The following is a 14,605-nucleotide window of genomic DNA, read 5'->3' as shown; positions in this document are numbered from 1 at the left end:
GGGAATATTGTTAAGATAAATGTATTTAAATGTGAGCATTCACAATTAACTATTGTGAATGCTTACATTTAAATACATTTATTTTAACATTATTTTCGTTCTCGTTCCCGGTTTATTGTGAACCAGTCTTAAATCTTTACGGTGAATACAGTAAGTAAAAAAGTAATCGTCACGACATAATTACGCTGCCGTAAGTACTCTTTTAAATAACTATAGGCCTACTCATTAAAATTCACTGTCACTTAGTATTCTAAAAATTCAAAGGTATTATTATGAATGACCTGTAAAATAAAATATTAAACGTGTAATTTTCAATGTTAGTTTCAAAGCGTAGGTAGAAAAGTATAATTTTTATAACATTTCATTTGTAAAATGTATCGCTAATATATCTAATGAAAATTGACAGTTTTATAATGAGTGCGGACGTGCTGAATTATGGTATTGTAATGTAACAGTACTCGCAATCTTATTGAGTTTTATTTGTTTCATCATAAGATCAGCACGTGAGAATGGCAAACAAAGCTGCGACCTCGGTCAACTCAATTTCATCTCTCACAAGCCGTGTCAAATGTCCGATTTTGTAGAACACTTGTTTGTCATGCCGATCAGCTGGAAAGACGCAACATGATACTGGACTTCTATGAGCAACAAATCGCAGAAAGTAATAGGTTTAAATATCGACTGTAAGATAAACTACCTACAGAACTGGATAGTTTTTCGCAGTTCATTAAAATGTAGGTTATTTATCCGTTATATTAAGGAATTTTATTAGGAAACTGTTTTTGCACTATTTTCATTAGTCAAAATGTCTATTCTTGAATGTGCGTAAATTGACCATTATCCTAATCATCAGCTTTTATTGCCAGCAAACCTCTGATATCTTCTTTCATATTACCAGTGGCGTGTGGTGATAAATAATCCTAGTGGTGCACAAATATTTATTATGATTATGATTAACATATTATTATTATTACACCCTATTATTATTATTATTATTATTATTATTATTATTATTATTATTATTATTATTATTATTATTGGTACTAACTACGACATAGCTATTAATACCGGTATATGTTATATAGGTATAGATTTACATAATTTTGTTAGTCAAGAAATTGCAGTCAATCAGTTTCCTATGTAGGTCCAGTAATAGCAAAGTAAAGTGTTCAATTTCTACGCAGTACACCGTAAATAATATTGTTTTCGCTATATTACGTTTTATAACACAGTTCACACGTTCACAAGCATTCGATACGTCTGTCGTCTCATCAGCCTTAACTGCTAAAAGTCAGCAGCATTCTTTATTTCTTTGAAATCTCATCATGGCATACATCAAAATGGCTTCAAGGATTTCGTGCTGTATAGTGTTTGATGTGCTTTCAAACACTGTTTCTCTTTCCAAATGTTCATAAAGAGTGCGTCTAATTCAGAACTAAAATTGACGAGGCCAAGAAAAATACTAGCGTTTAAAGATGAGTTTCCGTCTTCATGACTTCTTAAAGCCAACTCAGAAGCTCCACAAAACCGCACGCACTTATCTGTTCTTGGTAACTTTATCATTGTGAAGTTCGACAGTCTCATTGAATCCAATTGTGTCTGTATGTTTGTTTGACCCAAAATTGCTAATTTAACATTATTGTTGAGTGTGCAGCTGAAGAATCGGGTTTTTATTTCTTTCATTCATGTGCTTTAAATCAATCATACCTACAGAACGATAATCAAAATTATTTAGTTACTACGCACAGTCCTAAATACAAACAGAAAAATAAATAACATTCATAACACGTAGCCTACTTGTTTTTGTCAATGAATGTCCGTCGCCGAACAATAGGCAAGGAAAACAAAATACAGCTTCTTTTATATTGCAGCCACATATTGTATTTTTCTTAAGTCCGAATGTTGAATTTTCTTGTCACTTCTCTATTACTGTTCTTCGTCACTTATAATTTTAATTCCTGTGTACGTCTACCCATCTTCTTTATTTTTATCTTTTCGTGTAAAGTTCTTACAGAAAATTACATATTTAAAAGATTTTGGACACTATTCATTGCAATATTTATGACAGAACGGGCCAACAGCTACTGTAGACAGCTTGAGAACACATCTGAAAGTGCTCCTAACCCCTCCTACGCACACTGCACTGCCTCCCCACCATGCTCCAAAGCCTGCCAGTGAAACAGTACTACTGCGCATGCTCCAATGGAACAGTGTGCCGCAAGTGTCGAGCGGTAAACGTAAGTCCCAGGCGTCAACAAGACCAGTACACGTGCAGGTTATTTTTACATAGTATTATAATAAAGAATTATGTCGCTCACATAGTCTATTGCAGCTCATTGATATAAATTTAAAAACATGTGTTATTTGAAGAGGTGGTGCACTGCTCCTGTGCTCCTTAAGAGAAATCGCCACTGCATATTACCAGCTTAATGTCTATCCACATCTCAGCGACCTGATGTGTTTCTAACTTATTATGTGCGTGTGTGTGTGTGTGTGTATTCGATGCCTATTCACTTCACTTGCGTGATTCGGGCTGCGCATATTGCGGATAGATGGCAGGATTGTGATCCATATTCAAGTGCACACCACTTCGGCAAGCCACGCTATTCATGATGTGTATCTGTGGAGGGGTTACGTCGTATGAGTGTATGTGTAAGTGTAAGTGTAGTGTAGTGTAGGGAATGGGTAAGGATGATGAAGGTGAGGAAGGAGAAGGTGAAACCTGTTATCTCCTAAGCACTTTATTCTCAAACACCCTTAACCTCTCTTCCTCAAAGTGAGAGTCCAAGTTTCACAACCAAACAGAATAACAGGTAATATAACTTTTTTTTATAAATAATTATAACTTTCAGCTTTTTTCAGAGCAGACTGGATGACAAAAACTTCTCAGCCGAATATTAGTAGGCGTTTTCCATATTTATTCTGCGTTTAATTTCCTCCCGAGTGGCATTAATATTTGTTACAGTTGCTCCAAGATATTTTAATTTTCCATCTCTTCAAAGGATAAATTTTCAATTTTTATATTTCCATTTCGTACTATGTTCTGGTCACGAGACATAATCTTATAGGCCTACTTTGTCTTTTCGGGATTTACTCCCAAACCTATCTCTTTACTTGCTTCAAGTAAAATTTCCGTGTTTTTCCTAATCGTTCGTGGATTTTCTCCCAACACATTCACGTCATCCGCATAGGCAAGCAGCTGATGTAACCCGTTCAATTCCCTCCAGATATGGTGGGTAACTGCGAATATATTGAATAAGCACCGCGGACAACCGATAATACGTGGTCCTTCAGCTTGGGGTTTGGGCGAACAGCTAACAACCCATCACCGTAAAAATATCTTGTTACGAAATTCCAACTCAGCTGATGATGATGATGATAATAATAATAATAATAATAATAATAATAATAATAATACACAACATTTTAAATACCGGTAAGGATAATATAAATTACAAACATTTTTAATATTGTCCTCCCAATTGACAAAATTCTGCGTACGCCACTGCATTAATTATTAATAGACTTCGTGGAATTGTCACGAGAATCGTAAGGTTTACTACGCACGCGGTATAGACTGTATGAGAAGGGGACGTGCGACGGACGGAGTATGCCTCTGATGTAAATACTGAGCAGTATACTGCGGTTACAATAAAACCTGTATTCTGCATTCAAGAAATATAATGAATGATCATTGAAGTAGGAAATGCCTAACCATGTAAATACACAATTATTTTTTAGTGAGATATATTAACTCTTAAAACTTAATGTAATATACTCACATCATCCTTTAATATGTGCAGTGAAGAGTTACGTACATTTTGAGCGACTGCCAAAGTGAACCTCCTCCGATGGTCACTCAAACAGTTTTTATAGTGGGAAAATGTACGTTCAACATCACACGATGTAATAGGAGCATATTTGAAGAACGGAAAGTCACTACTTTTTAGTACACCAATTTCAGACGTCTTGTCGTGACCTGATAGTACATCATTTATAATACGAAGTTGTAAATAGGCAGAATATTTAGCAATAATATTTCTCAACTTACATTTCACTTTTTCTGAAATTAGTTAATTATTATTTTGGATAACGGTTTGTGATACTTTATACAATATATTAAGAGCTTCTGAGAGTTGTAGTTTAGACGATTCTAATAGGATGATGCTTTTGGACGCGATTTTAAAATTAGAATCAATGAACAGAATATCTTCCAATAGCTGTTCAGAAGGCAATGATTTTACAGCTGCAACAGCGGAACTGTCTGTGCTATCCAATGCATAAATTATTTTGCCGTAATATTCTGCATAATAATTAAAAGCATCCAACCACGTTTTCCAACGGGCCAAGACTGGCTGCGGGGGTAAGGGTATTCCAGGAGAAAATATTATTTGGAACAGCAACACTCTCATTGTGGCAAGTTTGATTGAATTTTTGTCTGCACTGAACATATGTTAAGCTTTGACTGTTTCAACCACAGTAATGCAAAAACAAGTGCTTACGTAGGTATACATTAGCTGTAGCTGCTCTATCTATTTGGACCGGTCACAACTCTTAACATGAACTGCTTATACTACGAGACCGGGCGGTCGCTCACCTCTTCTATACTACCGTACATCGGCAACCTGATTGCATGCTGCGTGTGGCAATTCAAAGAAGTCTAATTATTAATATGTCACCAATTTATTCTTCATGGACGAAGTGCAGCATATAGATCTATATTTTCTTGCCACTTCGTATAATCGAAGTTTGTACAATTTTTGTATTAATGTGATAAAATAACACGTTTTATTATATTTTCGAGTACAGAACTACGCCTTTCTTACTAGGTATGAGGAGGGGATAATTTGGGAATTGATCATCACATAAAAGTTAAGTTTTCTCTCCTGAAGGAGTAGGTTATTTTACGACGCTTTATCAACATCTTAGGTTATTTAGCGTCTGAATGAAATGAAGGTGATAATGACGGTGAAATGAGTCCAGCACCGAAAGTTACCCAGCATTTGCTCATATTGGGTTGAGGGAAAACCCCGGAAAAAACCTCAACCAGTAACTTGCCCTGACCGGGAATCGAACCCGGGAATTTTCTCTCCTTGTTCTCCTTATATTTCCCTTATCATCCTTGTATTGCCCTTGTTTTCTTTGATTTTTTGTTCTCCTTGTATTCTTCTTGTTCTCCTTGTATTCCTCTTGTTCTCCTAGAATTTTCATTGTTTTACTTTGAATTCCCCTTGTTATCCTTGTCTTCCCTTTATTCTCTTTGTAATTCCCTTGTTCTCATTGTCTTTCTCTTGTACTCCTTATATTCACCTTGTTTTACTTGCCTTTCCTTTGTTCTCCTTGTCTTTCGCTTATTCTCATTGCCTTCCCCTTGTTTCCCCTTGTTCTCTTTGTGATCCCTTGCATCTCCCTTGTTCTCTTTGTATTCCCTTTCTACTCTTTGTACATATATATTCCTTGGCGGAAGGTTAAGCTCCCATTTTCACAGGAAATCGGCATTAATTGTAGTGGGAATGTCAATAATAGTAGTAGTAATAGTAATAGTAAAAGATAATGTAATGGAATACCCGATAAGTAATCAGTCAAATAAATCAGGAATCTCCTTTGTCAGTGCATATAATTCTTGTTTACATAAAAATGAATTATCAGGTCAAAAGAGATTGATTGCTATAAGATATACGATATTAAGGATTATGTCGCAACATAAAATACTTCACAACAAATGTTCAAGAGTCATCATTTAATCAACTGGGATTTAAAGATCATTTGTAATGATTATGCAACAATTTGACGATATACGACACGATATCTGTATGAGTATTCCATTTCTTCTGTTATTTTTCAATAGTTTTGTAAGCATAGATCATTTTCTAGTTAACGACAGATTAAAGAGGCTATTCAATAGACTGCAAAGACGCGGTTTGATTATTGGTTTCAGACAATAAATTGTTCTCTTTTTCTTTTAAGAATGGTTCTTGAAGTCATCTAATATCCCGTTTATTGATTATCGCAATTCTTTTCCGGGAAAATACCAATCGGAACTTGTTGAGTACTGACTTCCTCCTACTGCAGGAAACACTGATTCCTGTCTTAGGAATTCATGCCCAGAAAGTTAAACACTTTACATAGGGGTTATAGCAGTGGTAATTACTAGAAATTAAGGAGAGCCAAAAGTGAGAAATAGTAATTTACCGAGAACCACAATGCATTTCACTATATTGAAGCTTAACAAAATGCTCAGATTTTTAATTATTAAATTATTATTATTATTATTATTATTATTATTATTATTATTATTATTATTCTTAAAATATTGCGATAGTGGTGTAATATATATATATGATATGATATATGATATATATTTCTTCACAGCACTTCTTTACATGTAATGGTGAACCTCACATTTCTGTATCCGGTGCCACAATTAACATATTATTACAATAACACATTATTTGCAGTACACGTCTACACAAATACTCCCAATTATACTATGTACGTTTTTTGTTACTTGATCAATCTCCCCTACAGTATTTCTCCTATATTTCAATTGCTATTCTCTATTTGTTCATTAATCCTAATATATCTAATATTGTATACTCCTTTCACACCCCCTTTTCCTCTAACGACTATTCGTTAAAATCTCAAATTCAATTTTTCTTTATAAATTATCATATTGAATTATTTGTCCTATTTGTTCTTTGACCTCTTATTCATTTACTGTTCCAACGTTCAAATGTTAGTACTAATTTTATGCTGTCACTTGTTCACTTCTCTTAACCCTTTCTCACTATTTTCACTCATTCCTATTTGCGCACACTTCCACTTTCTCACTATTCTGCTTACACCTAATCCATTGTCACTATTCCCACTTCCTATAAATACTTACATTTTATTCTACACATCTGCTTATACACTTTCTCTCTCCCCTATATTTCTCGATCTTTTCCAGTTTCACGTTACTTGCACTTTTTGATCACATTCCCAATTTTTTTTTTACACATATCAAATATCTCTGCTAAATCCTCAACTATCGCAAGTTTTGACCTTTCATTACTGTTCGTCTCTGCCTTATTTCTGTCTTTGTCTTTCTTTCTATTTATTTCTTCTTCTATTCCTCTTTTATTTCCCCCCCCCACGCTTTCACTTTCACATACTAGATTTCCACTTACACTTGCACCCTTATTCTTTACACTATTTCCTTCCCTATCACTTCCTGACTCTTGATTTCTCTTTTTTATCACCCCTCGCCTTTTTTCTAGCGCCCGTGTTTAGTGGTGTAATAGTGGAGTGATATGGTCAAATCTGCATTACAACCGCTTTGCGCGTCATTATAAAAATTATCCTGTGAAGACTCAAGATTCGTCGCCCTCTATTAAGATTTCTTTTCCGCTTTCGTTTAAGCTGCTCCTGTTATAGGACTCGCACACCAATGCCTGAAGAAAAGGAAACAATTCTATGTACGACACACTGGACACCGATGCGTATATAGACCTCCTTAAGTTGGTACCGTCATTTCCCATAACTATGGTCCTGGAACACAACTGTGGTCCACAATACAACCATTCAAAAAACATTGTAGACGTTCGTAGATAGCTGCAGTGATTTGACTTCAAACTACAGTACAGCAAAAATATAGATAAACGAGGTACTACGTTATGGAGTACAAAATTTGAATGATTGTATCGTGGACCATTGCTGTGTTCCAGGACCATAGTTATGGGAAATAACGGTATCTATAGAACATATGGGCCTCCACAGAGACACACACAGGAGAGAAACATTTACGAAGGAAATCCATCTATGCCCGCGACGGGATTCGAACCCACAACTCGCTCTTCCTAAGGGGAGCGCGCCTTAGATCGTGTAGTCACATGGCCCGACCATTAAGGATTTTACTATTCTAAAGTTAGGAGTTCATTTGTTTTCTTAACCCAGTAATTCTCAATGGTGGGGCCTTAGTCCCCTAGGAGTCCACAGAGCAGTTAATGGGGAGCCGCGAACAAAATAATAATAATAATAATAATAATAATAATAATAATAATAATAATAATGGTTTCAGATTCTTAGGGCTCCAGGCTCTGGGTTCGAGCTCGTTATTAACCGATGGGATCTTACCTGTAGGGCCAGGAAAGATGGCCCGCCTATCAGCATCGAATTCACGAATGTCACCCGGGACCATAAGCAAGACAATCATCACACTTAGGGCGTACAAAGGACCTAAATGGTCTAAGTGCAATAATCGATCACTGATATAGTTCTCGGGAAATCAATCATCAATCAATCAATCAACCAACCAATCAGTCAATCAACCAGTCAACCAATCAATCAATCAATCAATCAATCAATCAATCAATCAATCAATGAGGACACTAGTAACTTGAGAACAGAACCTTTTTTTGCCAAGAGTGACAAGAATTTATAATAAAATTACAAATAATTTTCCAAATTTGAAATGTTTTAAAATTGAACCTTTTAAAAAAGAAATTGATAAAATTATTCGTGATATATGATATATTAACAAATGGTGTTATTTTATCTTTTTTATTTCTGTCGATTATATTCATGTTTTTATTGAATGTCATTGGTTTTTGTTTGATTGTCAATTTATATTAAATGTGTTTTTTCTCTCTTTTTCTCATTCTTTTTTCTCTTTGTGTTAGTTGTCGGTCTGAATTAAGTTAGTTAGTGTATTGTAAATTTTATGTTGTATTATTGGCTAAGACCACAACGTACACGAGCCTGGCTCTTACGGTAGTGGCTAGAAACATTTTTGTTGTATAATTTTGAATTTGTACTCACTTTGCTTACTAGCTAAATTCAATTTGTATGTTGCCCTCATTCTTATTGTCATTAGGTACCGATTTTCTGGTTTTACGCGTGTTGCAGATGAAGCTTCGTGAAATGCGGGATGCCGGATAGTAGAGTAGGGTTTTCTTTTAAATTCAGGAAGTTCCTCCAAACGGGCAGCAAAGACTGGGGTCGGATAAGTTCCCACCAGTCTTGAAAATCTATCCCAATATCGCTCACTGGATAAATAGGGGAATTTTCTATTCAGTACTGTCAATCTTATTCTCTTAAACCATGAACATATATATATATATATATATATATATATATATATATATATCGTTTAAAGATCCCAACGAGAGTGTAAGTGCTTATAGAACTATATCTGTTACAGTTTAATTTGTAACACGGATGTGGTTATGAAGTCATGAAGCTAAATATGTAAAGAAAATAAGATTTCGGTATTCCCTTCTCGAGATGGGTTTTCTGCATCTGTCAGGCACTGTAGTTTCACGACTTACCTGACAGCATGAGAAACATCTGTTGATCTGATAACGTCACCTCAAAAATCATGCCGCATTTTATAGTCTGTGTTCAGCATGATTGTTATGTCACTGTTCATCGATTATTATCAAAGTCACGTAAAGCGTGACTATCCGTGTGATTACTTTGGTTTCACGTGATTTTATCGTGACTCCTTTGAATGATATTTACAATATTAAGATTTATGTTGTGAAACGAAGTCCGTAGGGTAAGTTGGAAGAATTGCTTGGTTGCTTCTATGTTGAAATTTATGTACAGTGCACGTGTATACGTTGTAATAATAATTCCCTCGCAATATCACGTTATTTTTAAATTGTCTTCCCTTAACTAAATGTTGTTATATTTCAGTCGTTCATACCAGGTTTATTTCGGTCGCCGTAACGGACAGACTTAGTTTTTCTCTCTCTCCAGCTTAATAGAAAATTAGGCATAGAGAGTTGGAAATAAGAATAGTGACAAGAAAAATTAGTTATTTGACCGGTCGCCAGTATTAGGCAAAATTTCTCTAATAAACTCAATTTCCAATCGTTAATTTTTGTGTAGTTTCATAAGATTTTTAAAATTAATATCAAATGCAAAAAACGCGACGCGACGTCTGTCTGACGTTTCTTTATTTTAATGTATGTAGAGCTTAGGAAGGCCACGTTCATTCCTTGAGAGCACATATAATAAGAAAGTATTCAATTCATATTAAATATAACAGCCTATGCATATTCGTGAAATTGATACAGATGTTAGAAGTAAATGCTAAATGTTTGGAAAATAAGTGTGAAAATGAAAATCATTACAGAATATATCGGAGAGGAATAATAAAAAATGTCATAAATTAAGTCTAACATGAAGGTATTAATGGTATATTTTATTAGACACAATTTGAAATAGGACTGATTAAAAAAAAACAAATACAAAGGACTTGCATGACAAAAATTAATTTAAGAAAATATAACGTAAAATTAATCTTATAAGCAAGAGCAATAGCTGCATAGGAGAAAGTGGTCTAGAAGAAAAAAATATGGTTTTAATTCAGTTTGGTCTAGAAAACTTGTTTTGACAGCTTACATCACTATCGCAAATATTTCACTATTTTACCTATGAAAACCATAATTTCTTATTGGGAAGATATATTCTAGTCTGTTATTTCCTGAATAATTGATAGGAAAGATACCGACAAAATATTCAGCTGCAATTTTACTAAACTATCGATGAACATAGTTTATAGGTTAAAATATGGAGGAAAAAGAAAAAATGGATTGTTTAAATGTATAGCTTGGACCTTTCCCATTTCTAGTGGTGAATGTAAGAATCTCAGTCATATTCTGAAGAGCCTATATCCATCTTCAGGCGAACAAAGACCCCCCAACGAGCAAGATATTCTTCTCGCTCACCTTTTTTTTTTACTTGTAGAGTAAGATACAGCTAACCTACGAGACTTTGAGAGATTCTTATATTCATTGTCAGCAATGGAGAAAGTCCGAACTACATTTCTTTAATTATTTTAAAGATGATCAGCTGCGTAATGTTGATTTCAGAGTGATTAACTCAATTAAGGGACCGAAACCCCACTTCAAATTTGGCCATCGATTTGACGAACGTCGAATAGCAAATTGATTAAATAAGAATAAGGTCTTTGATAATTATTTTTACATTTGAGATTATCAACATTCTGTGATCATGTTTATTTAATCCGGACGATTGTCGTATACATTATTTTAAGCACCAAGTACAAACAAGAGAACAATAATTACTTGCTCATATTGTGAACTCGGTACGCTAGTGAGTGCAGCAGTGCACTCACTAGCGTACCGAGTTACGAAATGCTGCGCGCGTGTTTCACATCCGTGCGGCCACGTGCGTTGAAGTGGAAGGAGGAATATTTGATAATCTGTTTTGAAACTTTTGTATGCTGTATTTTGTTTAATACAGTATTTTTAATGATCTGTGTCAGTATTTTTAATTGATTCCTTTTAATTCTGCCCACACCCTCTTCAACTTTCTTAGGATTCGAACAGCTGTAGCTCCATAAATATTGATAATAATCGGACCTAAGTATGTTCATATGGTGTTTATAAAAGTGATTTCTAAAGCGCGGGTCATGCTTCATGAAGCACTCTATATAATATACGTACAATCCCACGCGTAAGATAATATAAGTTATGACATACACAGGATAAGAAGTGACACATACCAAGTCACTTTAGAAAGGTGGTAAATTTTCATCTTCCTACCTGAACTATATTAATTTTAATGTATAATTTCAATAGCATTACATTAATTAATTGGTACTACTGTAGTACCATTACTTCCACTACCGTAAGTCTAACCGTCATACCTCAAACTACGGGGAATTGATAAAAGTAAGTAATATGTTTATATTTTAGTCAATTCATCGCTTCAGACACTTCAGTAATACATGATGTCGCACTGATGGATTTTAAAATATTCACTACCAAAAAAAAAAAAATCAAAAGAGTAATAGCAACTGGAAAATTGAAGTGTGATAAATCTGTAATATTTATCGCTTTCAGCATACATTTATAGGTGTCATTTATAATTTTCGAAATTTTCAGTCTCATAATATGAATTCTCTAGGATTTTAACGCACGACTCCTCAGTGAACAGTATTGTATAATAATAATAATAATAATAATAATAATAATAATAATAATAATAATAATAATAATGATAATAATAATAGTTTTATTTTCCCTGGCAGAGTTAAGGCCATCAGGCCTTCTCTTCCACTCAACCAGGATCAAATCACATACAGAAAAATACAACCGGTATACAAGTATTAACTTAAAAAAAATTGTATCGGTTGATGTCTCTATTTAAGACACTTCATTGGTGATTATATAGAAAGGAAAATGCCCAAAACCGGACCCCCATTTTGTTTTTGATTTAAAAAAAATATAAAATAGTAAAAAATTATGTTTTAAAGGCATGTAATGTTTACTTTGTAATGTTATACACCATTTACATTTTACTTTTAGAAAATATAATTAAAAATTAGTATGAAAAAAATTATTTTCAATAACCTTACACTTTGGCGATTTGAAAAATAGTTGCTGAAATCGGACCCCTTGTAAAAATAATCAAAATAACACTAAACAAATTTGGAAAAAGGTATTAAATGAGAGAAAACATAATCTAGTTACAAAGTATAAATATAATATTACAATTACAGGTTTTAGTTTATAAAGAGAGATATAGGATTTATTTAAAAAAGGTACACAAAACGTACAACATAATCAAATCGTTTAGCGATAAAAATCGCAGATGTTCATGTCCTTTTCAGTCCCAGCATATAGCGCACATGGCCCAAAGTTCCCCTTTAGGATCCTCCGAAAATTTGCTGTCATAAAACACATACACCAAGCATCATCTTTGGATGAGGAAACTCCTGAGAAAAGATCCAATTCATATATTCCAGAGGTCACGTTGTTTTCATCTTCAGTGCTTCATTCTTTCACATTTTTCTCAAAATTTAGACGCTTTTCACGAGCCCTTTCCCTTTTCTTGAAGGCTGTACTTCTGAATCACGTCCCTGGGCCGCCATTGCTTTTGCATCCTGGAGCACGATTCCGTGCTTGTTGTTCAGCTTCCATGGCTTCTTTAGTTTTTTTTTAGCTTCCACCAATTGGGTTTTATAAGACGCAGATGTGATGACCGTAGAACTGCAGGTCTTTCGCCCCCTATTCGAGAACCTCTTTTTTTTTTTAATTTTGGAATGGGAGTGATGTCAAACGGGCTTGTCTTAGAAGCTGTGGAACCCTGAGGATCCTCAAGTGTAGCTGATGACAGAGAAACACCCTGACCTGCCGAAGATGTTGATGGTTGATTTGGGTCAAATAACTTGGGATTTGTTCACATCACATTCTTCTCTGTTCTCTGGAAAGCTCTGATTTTCTGCTGTAGTAACAGCACGTCCACTGACAGCACGTTCATTGTGCCTTAACCACTGCCTGATTTCCATGCTGTAGTGAACTTTGAAGGAACCAATTAAAGTTTTGTCCAAATGTTGTAGTTTGTGTGAAGAGTGAGGTGGCAGCGACACAATGGTAACATGATTTGTTTTTGCCAAGTTGATCAGATCAATATTCTGTGTGTGGCTAAAGTGGCCATCCAAGAGCAACAGCACAGGTGTTTCCTTTTTAAGATTGGCAAACTCGATGAAGTGTCGAAACCACTGAGTGAAGGAGTTCATTTAGATCCATCCTGAATGGTACGCTATAAAGATTGTTTCTTCCTTCCCCATTATCCTCTTGAAATTTGGAACAGAATTCCAATAGAATAAGAGTGTGTACAAATACAGGTAGACTTTAAACATGAAAAAATAAGGGGTTCGGTTTAGGCAAATGAAGGGGGTCCGGTTTACGCCATTATAGCCAACATTTTGTTAACTCAATAGATTTTTAACTAAACATCTAAATTAAACGATTTAATGACAAGAAATAACCTTAAACCTTACCATTTAAAAATATATATAGGTCGAGTGGCTTACCTGCCAATATCTAGGAGAAAAAGGAAAAATGTAGCACAATGTCAAAACTTTTTCCACTGTCAAAACACGTAATTGCGGACTGATAAGCAACAAGTGAAGCGGGCGACGTGTGTGCTCCGCTACAGAGTGGTAGAAGCCTAAACTACTATTTACACTTAGTTCTGCTAGAGTTCAAGAGAATGCAGAGCCAGGAGACCGGGGGTCCGCTTTAGGGGGAGGAGTCCGTTTAGGGCACTTTCCTCTATTACAGGTTTATGATTCATTGTTTCTTTTTAGGGAGGCGCTGCAATTGACATACGAAATGGAGGATGGGTCGACTTGGTTCATCTTCCTGGTAAGTAAAGAATTACTTTCTTTAATTGCCTTCCTATTATGAAAGAAATCACTAAATAGCATATTTTACAAAGGAAATTTCTCATTTGTGTTTCATATTCGCTGACTGTATACATGACGTTATGAGTTTTATTACATTAATGTATTTTATACATATCGTCGTAGGTCTAATTACTGCAAAATTTATCGTATGACTATCAGAGAGTTTTCGCACCCTCGTCGCCCGCTATACGACTAACTCTTTCTTGACGTTAGTAGTGATCTATTTGATGACGTAAGTTCACGTTCGTAAAACTTCCGAAAGAATCGTAAGAGATCGATGAACATAACTTAGCCTATTACTTTTTCGCAAAGCTCTATTATACGATATTTCCCGCTCAAAATCTGAGGAAAGCATAGAAAAAAATTCGAAATTAAAATCTTTTTCGAAATGTGAGAAAA

The 14,605-nt window shown here is 34.8% G+C and overlaps 1 protein-coding gene across 1 annotated transcript in view; it reads left to right on the top strand.

Annotated features, from left to right (window-relative positions):
• The window catches only part of LOC138701774 (uncharacterized), a 233,051-nt gene that overhangs the window by 46,075 nt on the left and 172,371 nt on the right, over positions 1-14,605 (top strand). The window contains exon 2 of the mRNA XM_069829024.1: positions 14,108-14,165. The gene's annotated coding sequence lies outside the window, so the exon portion shown is untranslated. The remainder of the gene's footprint in view (positions 1-14,107; positions 14,166-14,605) is intronic.

The sequence above is a fragment of the Periplaneta americana genome, chromosome 6 (assembly GCF_040183065.1).
Source record: "Periplaneta americana isolate PAMFEO1 chromosome 6, P.americana_PAMFEO1_priV1, whole genome shotgun sequence".
Classification (NCBI taxonomy): Eukaryota; Metazoa; Arthropoda; class Insecta; order Blattodea; family Blattidae; genus Periplaneta; species Periplaneta americana.
Note: the sequence above shows the minus strand (reverse complement) of the source record. Positions and strands in the feature narration are given on the sequence as shown.